Consider the following 24050-nt stretch of genomic DNA (forward strand, 5'->3'; position numbering starts at 1 on the left):
ACGTCTTTGTGGCCTTCCTTTGAAAAGTGATTTGTTCATATAAAACTAGACAGAAGAATTCTCAGAAAATACTTTGTGATGTGTGCTATCAACTCACAGAGTTGAACATTCCTTTTGATAGAGAAATTTTGAGAGTCTCTATTTGTATTCTATTGTATTCTCTATTTGTAGAATTTCCAAGTGGATATTTGACGCCAGTTGAGGCCTCTGGTAGAAAAGGAAATATCTTCATAGAAATACTACACCGAATGATTCTCAGAAACTACTTTGTGATGTGTGCGTTCAACTCACAGAATTAAAACTTTCTTTGGAAAGAGCAGTTTTGAAAAACTCTTTTTGTGGAATCTGCAAGTGAATATTTGGACTTTTTGGAGGCCTTTTTTGGAAACGGGATTTCTTCATATGAAACCTGACAGAAGAATTCTCAGAAACTTCGTTGTCATGTGTGCATTCACCTCACAGAGTTGAACCTTCCTTTCGATAGAGCAGTTTTGAAATGCTCTTTTGTAGAATTTCCAAGAGGATATTTACAGCGGTTCGAGGCCTATTTTAGAAAAGGATATATCTTCACAGAAAAACTAGACAGAATCATTCTCTGAAACTACTTTGTGTTGTGTGCATTAAGCTTACAGGGTTTAAATTTTCTTTTGATAGAGCAGTATTGAAACACTCTTTGTGGAATTTGCACATCTATATTTTGAGTGCTTTGAGGCCTATGGAGGAAAAGGAAATATCTTCACATAAAAACTAGACAGAAGAACTGTCAGAAACTACTTTGAGATATTTGCATTCAACTCACAGAGTTGAACATTCCTCTTGATAGAGCAGTTTTGAAACACTCTTTTTGTATGATCTGCAATTGAATATTTGGACTTTTTTGAGGAGTTCATTGGAAACGGGATTTCTTCATATGAAACTTGACAGAAGAATTCTCAGAAATTTCTTTGTGATGTGTGCGTTCAGCTTACAGAGTTTAACCTTTCTTTTGATAGAGCAGTCCTGAAACACTCTTTTTGTAGAATTTGCAAGTGTATATTTAGAGGGCTTTGAGGCCTAATGTAGAAAAGGAAATATCTTCACTTAAAAACTAGACAGAATAATTGTCAGAAACTACTTTGTGATATTTGCATTCAACTCACAAAGTTGAACATTCTTTTTCATAGGGCTGTTTTGAAACACTATTTTTGTAGAATCTGCAAGTGGATATTTAGATCCTCTTTGTGGTCTTCGTTTGAAATGTGATTTGTTCATATACAACTAGTCAGAAGAATTCTCAGAAACTTGTGATGTGTGCTTTCAAATCACAGAGTTGAACCTTCCTTTCTATAGAGCCGTTTTGAGACTTTTTGGATAATTTCCAGGTGGATATTTATCGCTGTTTGAGGCCTATGTTTGAAAAGGCAATATTTTCATAGAAAAACCAGACAGAATGATTCTCAGAAACTACTCTGTGATGTGTGCATTCAATTCACAGAGTTATTCTCTCTTTTGATAGAACGGTTTTCAATCACTCTTTTTGTAGAATCTGCAAGTGAATATTTGGACTTTTTTGAGGCCTTCGTTGGAAACAGGATTTCTGCATATAAAAATTGACGGGACAATTCTCAGAAATATCTTTGCGATGTGTGCATTCAACTCACAGAGTTGAACCTTCCTTTCGATACAGCAGTTTTGAAATAGTCTTTTTGTAGAATTTCCAAGTGGATATTTAGAGCGGTTCGAGGCCTATTGTAGAAAAGGAAATATCTTCATAGAAAAACAAGACAGAATCATTCTCAGATACTAATTTGTGAAGTGTGCATTCAGCTTACAGTGTTTAAAATTTCTATTGATAGAGCAGTTTTGAAACACTCTTTTTGTGGAATTTGCAAGTGTATATTTAGAGTCCTTTGAGCCCTACGGTAGAAAAGGAAATATCTTCACATAAGAACTAGACAGCAGCATTGTCAGAAACTATTTTGAGATATTTGCATTCAAGTCATAGAGTTGAACATTTCTCTTGAGAGAGTAGTTTTGAAACACTCTTTTGTAGAATCTGTAAGTGGATATTTGGACCTCTGTGTGGCCGTCGTTTGAAACGTGATTTCTTCATGTAAAACTAGACAGAATAATTCTCAGAAACTTCTTTTTGATGTGTGCTTTCAACTCATGGTGTTGAACCTTCCTTTTGATAGAGAAGTTTTGACACTCTCTTTTTGAAGTAATTCCAAGAGGATATTTATCGCCGTTTGAGGCCTATGGCAGAAAAGGCAATATCTTCATAGGAAAACTAGACAGAATGATTCTTAGAAACTACTTTGTGATGTGTGCGTTCGACTCTCAGAAGTTCACCTTTCTTCTGATAGAGCAGTTTTCAAACACTCTTTATGTAGAATCTGCAAGTGAATAGTTGGAGTTTTTTGAGGCCTTCATTGGAAACGGGAATTATTCATATTAAACTTGAGAGAAGAATTCTCAGAAACTTCTTTGTGATGAGTGCATTCTACTCACAGCGTTGAAACTTCCTTTCGATAGAGCAGTTTTGAAGTTCTCTTTCTGTAGCATGTCCAAGTGGAGATTTACAGCGGTTCAAGGCCAACGGTAGAAAACAATATATCTTCATTGAAAAATTGACAGAATCCTTCTCAGAGACTAAATTGTGATGTGTGCATTTAGCTGACAGAGTTTAACCTTTCTTTTGATAGAGCAATTTTGAAACACTCTTTCTGTGGAATTTGCTATGGTATATTTAGATGGCTTTGAGGCCTACGGTAGAAAAGGAAATAACTGCACAGAAAAACTAGACAGAATCATTGTCAGAAACTAATTTGTGATATTTGCATTCAACTCACCTAGATGAACATTCCTCTTGATAGAGCAGTTTTCAAACACTCATTTTGTAGAATCTGCAAATGGATATTTGGACGTCTTTGTGGCCTTCCTTTGAAAAGTGATTTGTTCATATAAAACTAGACAGAAGAATTCTCAGAAAATACTTTGTGATGTGTGCTATCAACTCACAGAGTTGAACATTCCTTTTGATAGAGAAATTTTGAGAGTCTCTATTTGTATTCTATTGTATTCTCTATTTGTAGAATTTCCAAGTGGATATTTGACGCCAGTTGAGGCCTCTGGTAGAAAAGGAAATATCTTCATAGAAATACTACACCGAATGATTCTCAGAAACTACTTTGTGATGTGTGCGTTCAACTCACAGAATTAAAACTTTCTTTGGAAAGAGCAGTTTTGAAAAACTCTTTTTGTGGAATCTGCAAGTGAATATTTGGACTTTTTGGAGGCCTTTTTTGGAAACGGGATTTCTTCATATGAAACCTGACAGAAGAATTCTCAGAAACTTCGTTGTCATGTGTGCATTCACCTCACAGAGTTGAACCTTCCTTTCGATAGAGCAGTTTTGAAATGCTCTTTTGTAGAATTTCCAAGAGGATATTTACAGCGGTTCGAGGCCTATTTTAGAAAAGGATATATCTTCACAGAAAAACTAGACAGAATCATTCTCTGAAACTACTTTGTGTTGTGTGCATTAAGCTTACAGGGTTTAAATTTTCTTTTGATAGAGCAGTATTGAAACACTCTTTGTGGAATTTGCACATCTATATTTTGAGTGCTTTGAGGCCTATGGAGGAAAAGGAAATATCTTCACATAAAAACTAGACAGAAGAACTGTCAGAAACTACTTTGAGATATTTGCATTCAACTCACAGAGTTGAACATTCCTCTTGATAGAGCAGTTTTGAAACACTCTTTTTGTATGATCTGCAATTGAATATTTGGACTTTTTTGAGGAGTTCATTGGAAACGGGATTTCTTCATATGAAACTTGACAGAAGAATTCTCAGAAATTTCTTTGTGATGTGTGCGTTCAGCTTACAGAGTTTAACCTTTCTTTTGATAGAGCAGTCCTGAAACACTCTTTTTGTAGAATTTGCAAGTGTATATTTAGAGGGCTTTGAGGCCTAATGTAGAAAAGGAAATATCTTCACTTAAAAACTAGACAGAATAATTGTCAGAAACTACTTTGTGATATTTGCATTCAACTCACAAAGTTGAACATTCTTTTTCATAGGGCTGTTTTGAAACACTATTTTTGTAGAATCTGCAAGTGGATATTTAGATCCTCTTTGTGGTCTTCGTTTGAAATGTGATTTGTTCATATACAACTAGTCAGAAGAATTCTCAGAAACTTGTGATGTGTGCTTTCAAATCACAGAGTTGAACCTTCCTTTCTATAGAGCCGTTTTGAGACTTTTTGGATAATTTCCAGGTGGATATTTATCGCTGTTTGAGGCCTATGTTTGAAAAGGCAATATTTTCATAGAAAAACCAGACAGAATGATTCTCAGAAACTACTCTGTGATGTGTGCATTCAATTCACAGAGTTATTCTCTCTTTTGATAGAACGGTTTTCAATCACTCTTTTTGTAGAATCTGCAAGTGAATATTTGGACTTTTTTGAGGCCTTCGTTGGAAACAGGATTTCTGCATATAAAAATTGACGGGACAATTCTCAGAAATATCTTTGTGATGTGTGCATTCAACTCACAGAGTTGAACCTTCCTTTCGATACAGCAGTTTTGAAATAGTCTTTTTGTAGAATTTCCAAGTGGATATTTAGAGCGGTTCGAGGCCTATTGTAGAAAAGGAAATATCTTCATAGAAAAACAAGACAGAATCATTCTCAGATACTAATTTGTGAAGTGTGCATTCAGCTTACAGTGTTTAAAATTTCTATTGATAGAGCAGTTTTGAAACACTCTTTTTGTGGAATTTGCAAGTGTATATTTAGAGTCCTTTGAGCCCTACGGTAGAAAAGGAAATATCTTCACATAAGAACTAGACAGCAGCATTGTCAGAAACTATTTTGAGATATTTGCATTCAAGTCATAGAGTTGAACATTTCTCTTGAGAGAGTAGTTTTGAAACACTCTTTTGTAGAATCTGTAAGTGGATATTTGGACCTCTGTGTGGCCGTCGTTTGAAACGTGATTTCTTCATGTAAAACTAGACAGAATAATTCTCAGAAACTTCTTTTTGATGTGTGCTTTCAACTCATGGTGTTGAACCTTCCTTTTGATAGAGAAGTTTTGACACTCTCTTTTTGAAGTAATTCCAAGAGGATATTTATCGCCGTTTGAGGCCTATGGCAGAAAAGGCAATATCTTCATAGGAAAACTAGACAGAATGATTCTTAGAAACTACTTTGTGATGTGTGCGTTCGACTCTCAGAAGTTCACCTTTCTTCTGATAGAGCAGTTTTCAAACACTCTTTATGTAGAATCTGCAAGTGAATAGTTGGAGTTTTTTGAGGCCTTCATTGGAAACGGGAATTATTCATATTAAACTTGAGAGAAGAATTCTCAGAAACTTCTTTGTGATGAGTGCATTCTACTCACAGCGTTGAAACTTCCTTTCGATAGAGCAGTTTTGAAGTTCTCTTTCTGTAGCATGTCCAAGTGGAGATTTACAGCGGTTCAAGGCCAACGGTAGAAAACAATATATCTTCATTGAAAAATTGACAGAATCCTTCTCAGAGACTAAATTGTGATGTGTGCATTTAGCTGACAGAGTTTAACCTTTCTTTTGATAGAGCAATTTTGAAACACTCTTTCTGTGGAATTTGCTATGGTATATTTAGATGGCTTTGAGGCCTACGGTAGAAAAGGAAATAACTGCACAGAAAAACTAGACAGAATCATTGTCAGAAACTAATTTGTGATATTTGCATTCAACTCACCTAGATGAACATTCCTCTTGATAGAGCAGTTTTCAAACACTCATTTTGTAGAATCTGCAAATGGATATTTGGACGTCTTTGTGGCCTTCCTTTGAAAAGTGATTTGTTCATATAAAACTAGACAGAAGAATTCTCAGAAAATACTTTGTGATGTGTGCTATCAACTCACAGAGTTGAACATTCCTTTTGATAGAGAAATTTTGAGAGTCTCTATTTGTATTCTATTGTATTCTCTATTTGTAGAATTTCCAAGTGGATATTTGACGCCAGTTGAGGCCTCTGGTAGAAAAGGAAATATCTTCATAGAAATACTACACCGAATGATTCTCAGAAACTACTTTGTGATGTGTGCGTTCAACTCACAGAATTAAAACTTTCTTTGGAAAGAGCAGTTTTGAAAAACTCTTTTTGTGGAATCTGCAAGTGAATATTTGGACTTTTTGGAGGCCTTTTTTGGAAACGGGATTTCTTCATATGAAACCTGACAGAAGAATTCTCAGAAACTTCGTTGTCATGTGTGCATTCACCTCACAGAGTTGAACCTTCCTTTCGATAGAGCAGTTTTGAAATGCTCTTTTGTAGAATTTCCAAGAGGATATTTACAGCGGTTCGAGGCCTATTTTAGAAAAGGATATATCTTCACAGAAAAACTAGACAGAATCATTCTCTGAAACTACTTTGTGTTGTGTGCATTAAGCTTACAGGGTTTAAATTTTCTTTTGATAGAGCAGTATTGAAACACTCTTTGTGGAATTTGCACATCTATATTTTGAGTGCTTTGAGGCCTATGGAGGAAAAGGAAATATCTTCACATAAAAACTAGACAGAAGAACTGTCAGAAACTACTTTGAGATATTTGCATTCAACTCACAGAGTTGAACATTCCTCTTGATAGAGCAGTTTTGAAACACTCTTTTTGTATGATCTGCAATTGAATATTTGGACTTTTTTGAGGAGTTCATTGGAAACGGGATTTCTTCATATGAAACTTGACAGAAGAATTCTCAGAAATTTCTTTGTGATGTGTGCGTTCAGCTTACAGAGTTTAACCTTTCTTTTGATAGAGCAGTCCTGAAACACTCTTTTTGTAGAATTTGCAAGTGTATATTTAGAGGGCTTTGAGGCCTAATGTAGAAAAGGAAATATCTTCACTTAAAAACTAGACAGAATAATTGTCAGAAACTACTTTGTGATATTTGCATTCAACTCACAAAGTTGAACATTCTTTTTCATAGGGCTGTTTTGAAACACTATTTTTGTAGAATCTGCAAGTGGATATTTAGATCCTCTTTGTGGTCTTCGTTTGAAATGTGATTTGTTCATATACAACTAGTCAGAAGAATTCTCAGAAACTTGTGATGTGTGCTTTCAAATCACAGAGTTGAACCTTCCTTTCTATAGAGCCGTTTTGAGACTTTTTGGATAATTTCCAGGTGGATATTTATCGCTGTTTGAGGCCTATGTTTGAAAAGGCAATATTTTCATAGAAAAACCAGACAGAATGATTCTCAGAAACTACTCTGTGATGTGTGCATTCAATTCACAGAGTTATTCTCTCTTTTGATAGAACGGTTTTCAATCACTCTTTTTGTAGAATCTGCAAGTGAATATTTGGACTTTTTTGAGGCCTTCGTTGGAAACAGGATTTCTGCATATAAAAATTGACGGGACAATTCTCAGAAATATCTTTGTGATGTGTGCATTCAACTCACAGAGTTGAACCTTCCTTTCGATACAGCAGTTTTGAAATAGTCTTTTTGTAGAATTTCCAAGTGGATATTTAGAGCGGTTCGAGGCCTATTGTAGAAAAGGAAATATCTTCATAGAAAAACAAGACAGAATCATTCTCAGATACTAATTTGTGAAGTGTGCATTCAGCTTACAGTGTTTAAAATTTCTATTGATAGAGCAGTTTTGAAACACTCTTTTTGTGGAATTTGCAAGTGTATATTTAGAGTCCTTTGAGCCCTACGGTAGAAAAGGAAATATCTTCACATAAGAACTAGACAGCAGCATTGTCAGAAACTATTTTGAGATATTTGCATTCAAGTCATAGAGTTGAACATTTCTCTTGAGAGAGTAGTTTTGAAACACTCTTTTGTAGAATCTGTAAGTGGATATTTGGACCTCTGTGTGGCCGTCGTTTGAAACGTGATTTCTTCATGTAAAACTAGACAGAATAATTCTCAGAAACTTCTTTTTGATGTGTGCTTTCAACTCATGGTGTTGAACCTTCCTTTTGATAGAGAAGTTTTGACACTCTCTTTTTGAAGTAATTCCAAGAGGATATTTATCGCCGTTTGAGGCCTATGGCAGAAAAGGCAATATCTTCATAGGAAAACTAGACAGAATGATTCTTAGAAACTACTTTGTGATGTGTGCGTTCGACTCTCAGAAGTTCACCTTTCTTCTGATAGAGCAGTTTTCAAACACTCTTTATGTAGAATCTGCAAGTGAATAGTTGGAGTTTTTTGAGGCCTTCATTGGAAACGGGAATTATTCATATTAAACTTGAGAGAAGAATTCTCAGAAACTTCTTTGTGATGAGTGCATTCTACTCACAGCGTTGAAACTTCCTTTCGATAGAGCAGTTTTGAAGTTCTCTTTCTGTAGCATGTCCAAGTGGAGATTTACAGCGGTTCAAGGCCAACGGTAGAAAACAATATATCTTCATTGAAAAATTGACAGAATCCTTCTCAGAGACTAAATTGTGATGTGTGCATTTAGCTGACAGAGTTTAACCTTTCTTTTGATAGAGCAATTTTGAAACACTCTTTCTGTGGAATTTGCTATGGTATATTTAGATGGCTTTGAGGCCTACGGTAGAAAAGGAAATAACTGCACAGAAAAACTAGACAGAATCATTGTCAGAAACTAATTTGTGATATTTGCATTCAACTCACCTAGATGAACATTCCTCTTGATAGAGCAGTTTTCAAACACTCATTTTGTAGAATCTGCAAATGGATATTTGGACGTCTTTGTGGCCTTCCTTTGAAAAGTGATTTGTTCATATAAAACTAGACAGAAGAATTCTCAGAAAATACTTTGTGATGTGTGCTATCAACTCACAGAGTTGAACATTCCTTTTGATAGAGAAATTTTGAGAGTCTCTATTTGTATTCTATTGTATTCTCTATTTGTAGAATTTCCAAGTGGATATTTGACGCCAGTTGAGGCCTCTGGTAGAAAAGGAAATATCTTCATAGAAATACTACACCGAATGATTCTCAGAAACTACTTTGTGATGTGTGCGTTCAACTCACAGAATTAAAACTTTCTTTGGAAAGAGCAGTTTTGAAAAACTCTTTTTGTGGAATCTGCAAGTGAATATTTGGACTTTTTGGAGGCCTTTTTTGGAAACGGGATTTCTTCATATGAAACCTGACAGAAGAATTCTCAGAAACTTCGTTGTCATGTGTGCATTCACCTCACAGAGTTGAACCTTCCTTTCGATAGAGCAGTTTTGAAATGCTCTTTTGTAGAATTTCCAAGAGGATATTTACAGCGGTTCGAGGCCTATTTTAGAAAAGGATATATCTTCACAGAAAAACTAGACAGAATCATTCTCTGAAACTACTTTGTGTTGTGTGCATTAAGCTTACAGGGTTTAAATTTTCTTTTGATAGAGCAGTATTGAAACACTCTTTGTGGAATTTGCACATCTATATTTTGAGTGCTTTGAGGCCTATGGAGGAAAAGGAAATATCTTCACATAAAAACTAGACAGAAGAACTGTCAGAAACTACTTTGAGATATTTGCATTCAACTCACAGAGTTGAACATTCCTCTTGATAGAGCAGTTTTGAAACACTCTTTTTGTATGATCTGCAATTGAATATTTGGACTTTTTTGAGGAGTTCATTGGAAACGGGATTTCTTCATATGAAACTTGACAGAAGAATTCTCAGAAATTTCTTTGTGATGTGTGCGTTCAGCTTACAGAGTTTAACCTTTCTTTTGATAGAGCAGTCCTGAAACACTCTTTTTGTAGAATTTGCAAGTGTATATTTAGAGGGCTTTGAGGCCTAATGTAGAAAAGGAAATATCTTCACTTAAAAACTAGACAGAATAATTGTCAGAAACTACTTTGTGATATTTGCATTCAACTCACAAAGTTGAACATTCTTTTTCATAGGGCTGTTTTGAAACACTATTTTTGTAGAATCTGCAAGTGGATATTTAGATCCTCTTTGTGGTCTTCGTTTGAAATGTGATTTGTTCATATACAACTAGTCAGAAGAATTCTCAGAAACTTGTGATGTGTGCTTTCAAATCACAGAGTTGAACCTTCCTTTCTATAGAGCCGTTTTGAGACTTTTTGGATAATTTCCAGGTGGATATTTATCGCTGTTTGAGGCCTATGTTTGAGAAGGCAATATTTTCATAGAAAAACCAGACAGAATGATTCTCAGAAACTACTCTGTGATGTGTGCATTCAATTCACAGAGTTATTCTCTCTTTTGATAGAACGGTTTTCAATCACTCTTTTTGTAGAATCTGCAAGTGAATATTTGGACTTTTTTGAGGCCTTCGTTGGAAACAGGATTTCTGCATATAAAAATTGACGGGACAATTCTCAGAAATATCTTTGTGATGTGTGCATTCAACTCACAGAGTTGAACCTTCCTTTCGATACAGCAGTTTTGAAATAGTCTTTTTGTAGAATTTCCAAGTGGATATTTAGAGCGGTTCGAGGCCTATTGTAGAAAAGGAAATATCTTCATAGAAAAACAAGACAGAATCATTCTCAGATACTAATTTGTGAAGTGTGCATTCAGCTTACAGTGTTTAAAATTTCTATTGATAGAGCAGTTTTGAAACACTCTTTTTGTGGAATTTGCAAGTGTATATTTAGAGTCCTTTGAGCCCTACGGTAGAAAAGGAAATATCTTCACATAAGAACTAGACAGCAGCATTGTCAGAAACTATTTTGAGATATTTGCATTCAAGTCATAGAGTTGAACATTTCTCTTGAGAGAGTAGTTTTGAAACACTCTTTTGTAGAATCTGTAAGTGGATATTTGGACCTCTGTGTGGCCGTCGTTTGAAACGTGATTTCTTCATGTAAAACTAGACAGAATAATTCTCAGAAACTTCTTTTTGATGTGTGCTTTCAACTCATGGTGTTGAACCTTCCTTTTGATAGAGAAGTTTTGACACTCTCTTTTTGAAGTAATTCCAAGAGGATATTTATCGCCGTTTGAGGCCTATGGCAGAAAAGGCAATATCTTCATAGGAAAACTAGACAGAATGATTCTTAGAAACTACTTTGTGATGTGTGCGTTCGACTCTCAGAAGTTCACCTTTCTTCTGATAGAGCAGTTTTCAAACACTCTTTATGTAGAATCTGCAAGTGAATAGTTGGAGTTTTTTGAGGCCTTCATTGGAAACGGGAATTATTCATATTAAACTTGAGAGAAGAATTCTCAGAAACTTCTTTGTGATGAGTGCATTCTACTCACAGCGTTGAAACTTCCTTTCGATAGAGCAGTTTTGAAGTTCTCTTTCTGTAGCATGTCCAAGTGGAGATTTACAGCGGTTCAAGGCCAACGGTAGAAAACAATATATCTTCATTGAAAAATTGACAGAATCCTTCTCAGAGACTAAATTGTGATGTGTGCATTTAGCTGACAGAGTTTAACCTTTCTTTTGATAGAGCAATTTTGAAACACTCTTTCTGTGGAATTTGCTATGGTATATTTAGATGGCTTTGAGGCCTACGGTAGAAAAGGAAATAACTGCACAGAAAAACTAGACAGAATCATTGTCAGAAACTAATTTGTGATATTTGCATTCAACTCACCTAGATGAACATTCCTCTTGATAGAGCAGTTTTCAAACACTCATTTTGTAGAATCTGCAAATGGATATTTGGACGTCTTTGTGGCCTTCCTTTGAAAAGTGATTTGTTCATATAAAACTAGACAGAAGAATTCTCAGAAAATACTTTGTGATGTGTGCTATCAACTCACAGAGTTGAACATTCCTTTTGATAGAGAAATTTTGAGAGTCTCTATTTGTATTCTATTGTATTCTCTATTTGTAGAATTTCCAAGTGGATATTTGACGCCAGTTGAGGCCTCTGGTAGAAAAGGAAATATCTTCATAGAAATACTACACCGAATGATTCTCAGAAACTACTTTGTGATGTGTGCGTTCAACTCACAGAATTAAAACTTTCTTTGGAAAGAGCAGTTTTGAAAAACTCTTTTTGTGGAATCTGCAAGTGAATATTTGGACTTTTTGGAGGCCTTTTTTGGAAACGGGATTTCTTCATATGAAACCTGACAGAAGAATTCTCAGAAACTTCGTTGTCATGTGTGCATTCACCTCACAGAGTTGAACCTTCCTTTCGATAGAGCAGTTTTGAAATGCTCTTTTGTAGAATTTCCAAGAGGATATTTACAGCGGTTCGAGGCCTATTTTAGAAAAGGATATATCTTCACAGAAAAACTAGACAGAATCATTCTCTGAAACTACTTTGTGTTGTGTGCATTAAGCTTACAGGGTTTAAATTTTCTTTTGATAGAGCAGTATTGAAACACTCTTTGTGGAATTTGCACATCTATATTTTGAGTGCTTTGAGGCCTATGGAGGAAAAGGAAATATCTTCACATAAAAACTAGACAGAAGAACTGTCAGAAACTACTTTGAGATATTTGCATTCAACTCACAGAGTTGAACATTCCTCTTGATAGAGCAGTTTTGAAACACTCTTTTTGTATGATCTGCAATTGAATATTTGGACTTTTTTGAGGAGTTCATTGGAAACGGGATTTCTTCATATGAAACTTGACAGAAGAATTCTCAGAAATTTCTTTGTGATGTGTGCGTTCAGCTTACAGAGTTTAACCTTTCTTTTGATAGAGCAGTCCTGAAACACTCTTTTTGTAGAATTTGCAAGTGTATATTTAGAGGGCTTTGAGGCCTAATGTAGAAAAGGAAATATCTTCACTTAAAAACTAGACAGAATAATTGTCAGAAACTACTTTGTGATATTTGCATTCAACTCACAAAGTTGAACATTCTTTTTCATAGGGCTGTTTTGAAACACTATTTTTGTAGAATCTGCAAGTGGATATTTAGATCCTCTTTGTGGTCTTCGTTTGAAATGTGATTTGTTCATATACAACTAGTCAGAAGAATTCTCAGAAACTTGTGATGTGTGCTTTCAAATCACAGAGTTGAACCTTCCTTTCTATAGAGCCGTTTTGAGACTTTTTGGATAATTTCCAGGTGGATATTTATCGCTGTTTGAGGCCTATGTTTGAGAAGGCAATATTTTCATAGAAAAACCAGACAGAATGATTCTCAGAAACTACTCTGTGATGTGTGCATTCAATTCACAGAGTTATTCTCTCTTTTGATAGAACGGTTTTCAATCACTCTTTTTGTAGAATCTGCAAGTGAATATTTGGACTTTTTTGAGGCCTTCGTTGGAAACAGGATTTCTGCATATAAAAATTGACGGGACAATTCTCAGAAATATCTTTGTGATGTGTGCATTCAACTCACAGAGTTGAACCTTCCTTTCGATACAGCAGTTTTGAAATAGTCTTTTTGTAGAATTTCCAAGTGGATATTTAGAGCGGTTCGAGGCCTATTGTAGAAAAGGAAATATCTTCATAGAAAAACAAGACAGAATCATTCTCAGATACTAATTTGTGAAGTGTGCATTCAGCTTACAGTGTTTAAAATTTCTATTGATAGAGCAGTTTTGAAACACTCTTTTTGTGGAATTTGCAAGTGTATATTTAGAGTCCTTTGAGCCCTACGGTAGAAAAGGAAATATCTTCACATAAGAACTAGACAGCAGCATTGTCAGAAACTATTTTGAGATATTTGCATTCAAGTCATAGAGTTGAACATTTCTCTTGAGAGAGTAGTTTTGAAACACTCTTTTGTAGAATCTGTAAGTGGATATTTGGACCTCTGTGTGGCCGTCGTTTGAAACGTGATTTCTTCATGTAAAACTAGACAGAATAATTCTCAGAAACTTCTTTTTGATGTGTGCTTTCAACTCATGGTGTTGAACCTTCCTTTTGATAGAGAAGTTTTGACACTCTCTTTTTGAAGTAATTCCAAGAGGATATTTATCGCCGTTTGAGGCCTATGGCAGAAAAGGCAATATCTTCATAGGAAAACTAGACAGAATGATTCTTAGAAACTACTTTGTGATGTGTGCGTTCGACTCTCAGAAGTTCACCTTTCTTCTGATAGAGCAGTTTTCAAACACTCTTTATGTAGAATCTGCAAGTGAATAGTTGGAGTTTTTTGAGGCCTTCATTGGAAACGGGAATTATTCATATTAAACTTGAGAGAAGAATTCTCAGAAACTTCTTTGTGATGAGTGCATTCTACTCACAGCGTTGAAACTTCCTTTCGATAGAGCAGTTTTGAAGTTCTCTTTCTGTAGCATGTCCAAGTGGAGATTTACAGCGGTTCAAGGCCAACGGTAGAAAACAATATATCTTCATTGAAAAATTGACAGAATCCTTCTCAGAGACTAAATTGTGATGTGTGCATTTAGCTGACAGAGTTTAACCTTTCTTTTGATAGAGCAATTTTGAAACACTCTTTCTGTGGAATTTGCTATGGTATATTTAGATGGCTTTGAGGCCTACGGTAGAAAAGGAAATAACTGCACAGAAAAACTAGACAGAATCATTGTCAGAAACTAATTTGTGATATTTGCATTCAACTCACCTAGATGAACATTCCTCTTGATAGAGCAGTTTTCAAACACTCATTTTGTAGAATCTGCAAATGGATATTTGGACGTCTTTGTGGCCTTCCTTTGAAAAGTGATTTGTTCATATAAAACTAGACAGAAGAATTCTCAGAAAATACTTTGTGATGTGTGCTATCAACTCACAGAGTTGAACATTCCTTTTGATAGAGAAATTTTGAGAGTCTCTATTTGTATTCTATTGTATTCTCTATTTGTAGAATTTCCAAGTGGATATTTGACGCCAGTTGAGGCCTCTGGTAGAAAAGGAAATATCTTCATAGAAATACTACACCGAATGATTCTCAGAAACTACTTTGTGATGTGTGCGTTCAACTCACAGAATTAAAACTTTCTTTGGAAAGAGCAGTTTTGAAAAACTCTTTTTGTGGAATCTGCAAGTGAATATTTGGACTTTTTGGAGGCCTTTTTTGGAAACGGGATTTCTTCATATGAAACCTGACAGAAGAATTCTCAGAAACTTCGTTGTCATGTGTGCATTCACCTCACAGAGTTGAACCTTCCTTTCGATAGAGCAGTTTTGAAATGCTCTTTTGTAGAATTTCCAAGAGGATATTTACAGCGGTTCGAGGCCTATTTTAGAAAAGGATATATCTTCACAGAAAAACTAGACAGAATCATTCTCTGAAACTACTTTGTGTTGTGTGCATTAAGCTTACAGGGTTTAAATTTTCTTTTGATAGAGCAGTATTGAAACACTCTTTGTGGAATTTGCACATCTATATTTTGAGTGCTTTGAGGCCTATGGAGGAAAAGGAAATATCTTCACATAAAAACTAGACAGAAGAACTGTCAGAAACTACTTTGAGATATTTGCATTCAACTCACAGAGTTGAACATTCCTCTTGATAGAGCAGTTTTGAAACACTCTTTTTGTATGATCTGCAATTGAATATTTGGACTTTTTTGAGGAGTTCATTGGAAACGGGATTTCTTCATATGAAACTTGACAGAAGAATTCTCAGAAATTTCTTTGTGATGTGTGCGTTCAGCTTACAGAGTTTAACCTTTCTTTTGATAGAGCAGTCCTGAAACACTCTTTTTGTAGAATTTGCAAGTGTATATTTAGAGGGCTTTGAGGCCTAATGTAGAAAAGGAAATATCTTCACTTAAAAACTAGACAGAATAATTGTCAGAAACTACTTTGTGATATTTGCATTCAACTCACAAAGTTGAACATTCTTTTTCATAGGGCTGTTTTGAAACACTATTTTTGTAGAATCTGCAAGTGGATATTTAGATCCTCTTTGTGGTCTTCGTTTGAAATGTGATTTGTTCATATTCAACTAGTCAGAAGAATTCTCAGAAACTTGTGATGTGTGCTTTCAAATCACAGAGTTGAACCTTCCTTTCTATAGAGCCGTTTTGAGACTTTTTGGATAATTTCCAGGTGGATATTTATCGCTGTTTGAGGCCTATGTTTGAAAAGGCAATATTTTCATAGAAAAACCAGACAGAATGATTCTCAGAAACTACTCTGTGATGTGTGCATTCAATTCACAGAGTTATTCTCTCTTTTGATAGAACGGTTTTCAATCACTCTTTTTGTAGAATCTGCAAGTGAATATTTGGACTTTTTTGAGGCCTTCGTTGGAAACAGGATTTCTGCATATAAAAATTGACGGGACAATTCTCAGAAATATCTTTGTGATGTGTGCATTCAACTCACAGAGTTGAACCTTCCTTTCGATACAGCAGTTTTGAAATAGTCTTTTTGTAGAATTTCCAAGTGGATATTTAGAGCGGTTCGAGGCCTATTGTAGAAAAGGAAATATCTTCATAGAAAAACAAGACAGAATCATTCTCAGATACTAATTTGTGAAGTGTGCATTCAGCTTACAGTGTTTAAAATTTCTATTGATAGAGCAGTTTTGAAACACTCTTTTTGTGGAATTTGCAAGTGTATATTTAGAGTCCTTTGAGCCCTACGGTAGAAAAGGAAATATCTTCACATAAGAACTAGACAGCAGCATTGTCAGAAACTATTTTGAGATATTTGCATTCAAGTCATAGAGTTGAACATTTCTCTTGAGAGAGTAGTTTTGAAACACTCTTTTGTAGAATCTGTAAGTGGATATTTGGACCTCTGTGTGGCCGTCGTTTGAAACGTGATTTCTTCATGTAAAACTAGACAGAATAATTCTCAGAAACTTCTTTTTGATGTGTGCTTTCAACTCATGGTGTTGAACCTTCCTTTTGATAGAGAAGTTTTGACACTCTCTTTTTGAAGTAATTCCAAGAGGATATTTATCGCCGTTTGAGGCCTATGGCAGAAAAGGCAATATCTTCATAGGAAAACTAGACAGAATGATTCTTAGAAACTACTTTGTGATGTGTGCGTTCGACTCTCAGAAGTTCACCTTTCTTCTGATAGAGCAGTTTTCAAACACTCTTTATGTAGAATCTGCAAGTGAATAGTTGGAGTTTTTTGAGGCCTTCATTGGAAACGGGAATTATTCATATTAAACTTGAGAGAAGAATTCTCAGAAACTTCTTTGTGATGAGTGCATTCTACTCACAGCGTTGAAACTTCCTTTCGATAGAGCAGTTTTGAAGTTCTCTTTCTGTAGCATGTCCAAGTGGAGATTTACAGCGGTTCAAGGCCAACGGTAGAAAACAATATATCTTCATTGAAAAATTGACAGAATCCTTCTCAGAGACTAAATTGTGATGTGTGCATTTAGCTGACAGAGTTTAACCTTTCTTTTGATAGAGCAATTTTGAAACACTCTTTCTGTGGAATTTGCTATGGTATATTTAGATGGCTTTGAGGCCTACGGTAGAAAAGGAAATAACTGCACAGAAAAACTAGACAGAATCATTGTCAGAAACTAATTTGTGATATTTGCATTCAACTCACCTAGATGAACATTCCTCTTGATAGAGCAGTTTTCAAACACTCATTTTGTAGAATCTGCAAATGGATATTTGGACGTCTTTGTGGCCTTCCTTTGAAAAGTGATTTGTTCATATAAAACTAGACAGAAGAATTCTCAGAAAATACTTTGTGATGTGTGCTATCAACTCACAGAGTTGAACATTCCTTTTGATAGAGAAATTTTGAGAGTCTCTATTTGTATTCTATTGTATTCTCTATTTGTAGAATTTCCAAGTGGATATTTGACGCCAGTTGAGGCCTCTGGTAGAAAAGGAAATATCTTCATAGAAATACTACACCGAATGATTCTCAGAAACTACTTTGTGATGTGTGCGTTCAACTCACAGAATTAAAACTTTCTTTGGAAAGAGCAGTTTTGAAAAACTCTTTTTGTGGAATCTGCAAGTGAATATTTGGACTTTTTTGAGGAGTTCATTGGAAACGGGATTTCTTCATATGAAACTTGACAGAAGAATTCTCAGAAATTTCTTTGTGATGTGTGCGTTCAGCTTACAGAGTTTAACCTTTCTTTTGATAGAGCAGTCCTGAAACACTCTTTTTGTAGAATTTGCAAGTGTATATTTAGAGGGCTTTGAGGCCTAATGTAGAAAAGGAAATATCTTCACTTAAAAACTAGACAGAATAATTGTCAGAAACTACTTTGTGATATTTGCATTCAACTCACAAAGTTGAACATTCTTTTTCATAGGGCTGTTTTGAAACACTATTTTTGTAGAATCTGCAAGTGGATATTTAGATCCTCTTTGTGGTCTTCGTTTGAAATGTGATTTGTTCATATACAACTAGTCAGAAGAATTCTCAGAAACTTGTGATGTGTGCTTTCAAATCACAGAGTTGAACCTTCCTTTCTATAGAGCCGTTTTGAGACTTTTTGGATAATTTCCAGGTGGATATTTATCGCTGTTTGAGGCCTATGTTTGAAAAGGCAATATTTTCATAGAAAAACCAGACAGAATGATTCTCAGAAACTACTCTGTGATGTGTGCATTCAATTCACAGAGTTATTCTCTCTTTTGATAGAACGGTTTTCAATCACTCTTTTTGTAGAATCTGCAAGTGAATATTTGGACTTTTTTGAGGCCTTCGTTGGAAACAGGATTTCTGCATATAAAAATTGACGGGACAATTCTCAGAAATATCTTTGTGATGTGTGCATTCAACTCACAGAGTTGAACCTTCCTTTCGATACAGCAGTTTTGAAATAGTCTTTTTGTAGAATTTCCAAGTGGATATTTAGAGCGGTTCGAGGCCTATTGTAGAAAAGGAAATATCTTCATAGAAAAACAAGACAGAATCATTCTCAGATACTAATTTGTGAAGTGTGCATTCAGCTTACAGTGTTTAAAATTTCTATTGATAGAGCAGTTTTGAAACACTCTTTTTGTGGAATTTGCAAGTGTATATTTAGAGTCCTTTGAGCCCTACGGTAGAAAAGGAAATATCTTCACATAAGAACTAGACAGCAGCATTGTCAGAAACTATTTTGAGATATTTGCATTCAAGTCATAGAGTTGAACATTTCTCTTGAGAGAGTAGTTTTGAAACACTCTTTTGTAGAATCTGTAAGTGGATATTTGGACCTCTGTGTGGCCGTCGTTTGAAACGTGATTTCTTCATGTAAAACTAGACAGAATAATTCTCAGAAACTTCTTTTTGATGTGTGCTTTCAACTCATGGTGTTGAACCTTCCTTTTGATAGAGAAGTTTTGACACTCTCTTTTTGAAGTAATTCCAAGAGGATATTTATCGCCGTTTGAGGCCTATGGCAGAAAAGGCAATATCTTCATAGGAAAACTAGACAGAATGATTCTTAGAAACTACTTTGTGATGTGTGCGTTCGACTCTCAGAAGTTCACCTTTCTTCTGATAGAGCAGTTTTCAAACACTCTTTATGTAGAATCTGCAAGTGAATAGTTGGAGTTTTTTGAGGCCTTCATTGGAAACGGGAATTATTCATATTAAACTTGAGAGAAGAATTCTCAGAAACTTCTTTGTGATGAGTGCATTCTACTCACAGCGTTGAAACTTCCTTTCGATAGAGCAGTTTTGAAGTTCTCTTTCTGTAGCATGTCCAAGTGGAGATTTACAGCGGTTCAAGGCCAACGGTAGAAAACAATATATCTTCATTGAAAAATTGACAGAATCCTTCTCAGAGACTAAATTGTGATGTGTGCATTTAGCTGACAGAGTTTAACCTTTCTTTTGATAGAGCAATTTTGAAACACTCTTTCTGTGGAATTTGCTATGGTATATTTAGATGGCTTTGAGGCCTACGGTAGAAAAGGAAATAACTGCACAGAAAAACTAGACAGAATCATTGTCAGAAACTAATTTGTGATATTTGCATTCAACTCACCTAGATGAACATTCCTCTTGATAGAGCAGTTTTCAAACACTCATTTTGTAGAATCTGCAAATGGATATTTGGACGTCTTTGTGGCCTTCCTTTGAAAAGTGATTTGTTCATATAAAACTAGACAGAAGAATTCTCAGAAAATACTTTGTGATGTGTGCTATCAACTCACAGAGTTGAACATTCCTTTTGATAGAGAAATTTTGAGAGTCTCTATTTGTATTCTATTGTATTCTCTATTTGTAGAATTTCCAAGTGGATATTTGACGCCAGTTGAGGCCTCTGGTAGAAAAGGAAATATCTTCATAGAAATACTACACCGAATGATTCTCAGAAACTACTTTGTGATGTGTGCGTTCAACTCACAGAATTAAAACTTTCTTTGGAAAGAGCAGTTTTGAAAAACTCTTTTTGTGGAATCTGCAAGTGAATATTTGGACTTTTTTGAGGAGTTCATTGGAAACGGGATTTCTTCATATGAAACTTGACAGAAGAATTCTCAGAAATTTCTTTGTGATGTGTGCGTTCAGCTTACAGAGTTTAACCTTTCTTTTGATAGAGCAGTCCTGAAACACTCTTTTTGTAGAATTTGCAAGTGTATATTTAGAGGGCTTTGAGGCCTAATGTAGAAAAGGAAATATCTTCACTTAAAAACTAGACAGAATAATTGTCAGAAACTACTTTGTGATATTTGCATTCAACTCACAAAGTTGAACATTCTTTTTCATAGGGCTGTTTTGAAACACTATTTTTGTAGAATCTGCAAGTGGATATTTAGATCCTCTTTGTGGTCTTCGTTTGAAATGTGATTTGTTCATATACAACTAGTCAGAAGAATTCTCAGAAACTTGTGATGTGTGCTTTCAAATCACAGAGTTGAACCTTCCTTTCTATAGAGCCGTTTTGAGACTTTTTGGATAATTTCCAGGTGGATATTTATCGCTGTTTGAGGCCTATGTTTGAAAAGGCAATATTTTCATAGAAAAACCAGACAGAATGATTCTCAGAAACTACTCTGTGATGTGTGCATTCAATTCACAGAGTTATTCTCTCTTTTGATAGAACGGTTTTCAATCACTCTTTTTGTAGAATCTGCAAGTGAATATTTGGACTTTTTTGAGGCCTTCGTTGGAAACAGGATTTCTGCATATAAAAATTGACGGGACAATTCTCAGAAATATCTTTGCGATGTGTGCATTCAACTCACAGAGTTGAACCTTCCTTTCGATACAGCAGTTTTGAAATAGTCTTTTTGTAGAATTTCCAAGTGGATATTTAGAGCGGTTCGAGGCCTATTGTAGAAAAGGAAATATCTTCATAGAAAAACAAGACAGAATCATTCTCAGATACTAATTTGTGAAGTGTGCATTCAGCTTACAGTGTTTAAAATTTCTATTGATAGAGCAGTTTTGAAACACTCTTTTTGTGGAATTTGCAAGTGTATATTTAGAGTCCTTTGAGCCCTACGGTAGAAAAGGAAATATCTTCACATAAGAACTAGACAGCAGCATTGTCAGAAACTATTTTGAGATATTTGCATTCAAGTCATAGAGTTGAACATTTCTCTTGAGAGAGTAGTTTTGAAACACTCTTTTGTAGAATCTGTAAGTGGATATTTGGACCTCTGTGTGGCCGTCGTTTGAAACGTGATTTCTTCATGTAAAACTAGACAGAATAATTCTCAGAAACTTCTTTTTGATGTGTGCTTTCAACTCATGGTGTTGAACCTTCCTTTTGATAGAGAAGTTTTGACACTCTCTTTTTGAAGTAATTCCAAGAGGATATTTATCGCCGTTTGAGGCCTATGGCAGAAAAGGCAATATCTTCATAGGAAAACTAGACAGAATGATTCTTAGAAACTACTTTGTGATGTGTGCGTTCGACTCTCAGAAGTTCACCTTTCTTCTGATAGAGCAGTTTTCAAACACTCTTTATGTAGAATCTGCAAGTGAATAGTTGGAGTTTTTTGAGGCCTTCATTGGAAACGGGAATTATTCATATTAAACTTGAGAGAAGAATTCTCAGAAACTTCTTTGTGATGAGTGCATTCTACTCACAGCGTTGAAACTTCCTTTCGATAGAGCAGTTTTGAAGTTCTCTTTCTGTAGCATGTCCAAGTGGAGATTTACAGCGGTTCAAGGCCAACGGTAGAAAACAATATATCTTCATTGAAAAATTGACAGAATCCTTCTCAGAGACTAAATTGTGATGTGTGCATTTAGCTGACAGAGTTTAACCTTTCTTTTGATAGAGCAATTTTGAAACACTCTTTCTGTGGAATTTGCTATGGTATATTTAGATGGCTTTGAGGCCTACGGTAGAAAAGGAAATAACTGCACAGAAAAACTAGACAGAATCATTGTCAGAAACTAATTTGTGATATTTGCATTCAACTCACCTAGATGAACATTCCTCTTGATAGAGCAGTTTTCAAACACTCATTTTGTAGAATCTGCAAATGGATATTTGGACGTCTTTGTGGCCTTCCTTTGAAAAGTGATTTGTTCATATAAAACTAGACAGAAGAATTCTCAGAAAATACTTTGTGATGTGTGCTATCAACTCACAGAGTTGAACATTCCTTTTGATAGAGAAATTTTGAGAGTCTCTATTTGTATTCTATTGTATTCTCTATTTGTAGAATTTCCAAGTGGATATTTGACGCCAGTTGAGGCCTCTGGTAGAAAAGGAAATATCTTCATAGAAATACTACACCGAATGATTCTCAGAAACTACTTTGTGATGTGTGCGTTCAACTCACAGAATTAAAACTTTCTTTGGAAAGAGCAGTTTTGAAAAACTCTTTTTGTGGAATCTGCAAGTGAATATTTGGACTTTTTTGAGGAGTTCATTGGAAACGGGATTTCTTCATATGAAACTTGACAGAAGAATTCTCAGAAATTTCTTTGTGATGTGTGCGTTCAGCTTACAGAGTTTAACCTTTCTTTTGATAGAGCAGTCCTGAAACACTCTTTTTGTAGAATTTGCAAGTGTATATTTAGAGGGCTTTGAGGCCTAATGTAGAAAAGGAAATATCTTCACTTAAAAACTAGACAGAATAATTGTCAGAAACTACTTTGTGATATTTGCATTCAACTCACAAAGTTGAACATTCTTTTTCATAGGGCTGTTTTGAAACACTATTTTTGTAGAATCTGCAAGTGGATATTTAGATCCTCTTTGTGGTCTTCGTTTGAAATGTGATTTGTTCATATACAACTAGTCAGAAGAATTCTCAGAAACTTGTGATGTGTGCTTTCAAATCACAGAGTTGAACCTTCCTTTCTATAGAGCCGTTTTGAGACTTTTTGGATAATTTCCAGGTGGATATTTATCGCTGTTTGAGGCCTATGTTTGAAAAGGCAATATTTTCATAGAAAAACCAGACAGAATGATTCTCAGAAACTACTCTGTGATGTGTGCATTCAATTCACAGAGTTATTCTCTCTTTTGATAGAACGGTTTTCAATCACTCTTTTTGTAGAATCTGCAAGTGAATATTTGGACTTTTTTGAGGCCTTCGTTGGAAACAGGATTTCTGCATATAAAAATTGACGGGACAATTCTCAGAAATATCTTTGTGATGTGTGCATTCAACTCACAGAGTTGAACCTTCCTTTCGATACAGCAGTTTTGAAATAGTCTTTTTGTAGAATTTCCAAGTGGATATTTAGAGCGGTTCGAGGCCTATTGTAGAAAAGGAAATATCTTCATAGAAAAACAAGACAGAATCATTCTCAGATACTAATTTGTGAAGTGTGCATTCAGCTTACAGTGTTTAAAATTTCTATTGATAGAGCAGTTTTGAAACACTCTTTTTGTGGAATTTGCAAGTGTATATTTAGAGTCCTTTGAGCCCTACGGTAGAAAAGGAAATATCTTCACATAAGAACTAGACAGCAGCATTGTCAGAAACTATTTTGAGATATTTGCATTCAAGTCATAGAGTTGAACATTTCTCTTGAGAGAGTAGTTTTGAAACACTCTTTTGTAGAATCTGTAAGTGGATATTTGGACCTCTGTGTGGCCGTCGTTTGAAACGTGATTTCTTCATGTAAAACTAGACAGAATAATTCTCAGAAACTTCTTTTTGATGTGTGCTTTCAACTCATGGTGTTGAACCTTCCTTTTGATAGAGAAGTTTTGACACTCTCTTTTTGAAGTAATTCCAAGAGGATATTTATCGCCGTTTGAGGCCTATGGCAGAAAAGGCAATATCTTCATAGGAAAACTAGACAGAATGATTCTTAGAAACTACTTTGTGATGTGTGCGTTCGACTCTCAGAAGTTCACCTTTCTTCTGATAGAGCAG

Source organism: Pan paniscus, chromosome 5 (assembly GCF_029289425.2).
Source record: "Pan paniscus chromosome 5, NHGRI_mPanPan1-v2.0_pri, whole genome shotgun sequence".
NCBI classification, from domain to species: Eukaryota; Metazoa; Chordata; class Mammalia; order Primates; family Hominidae; genus Pan; species Pan paniscus.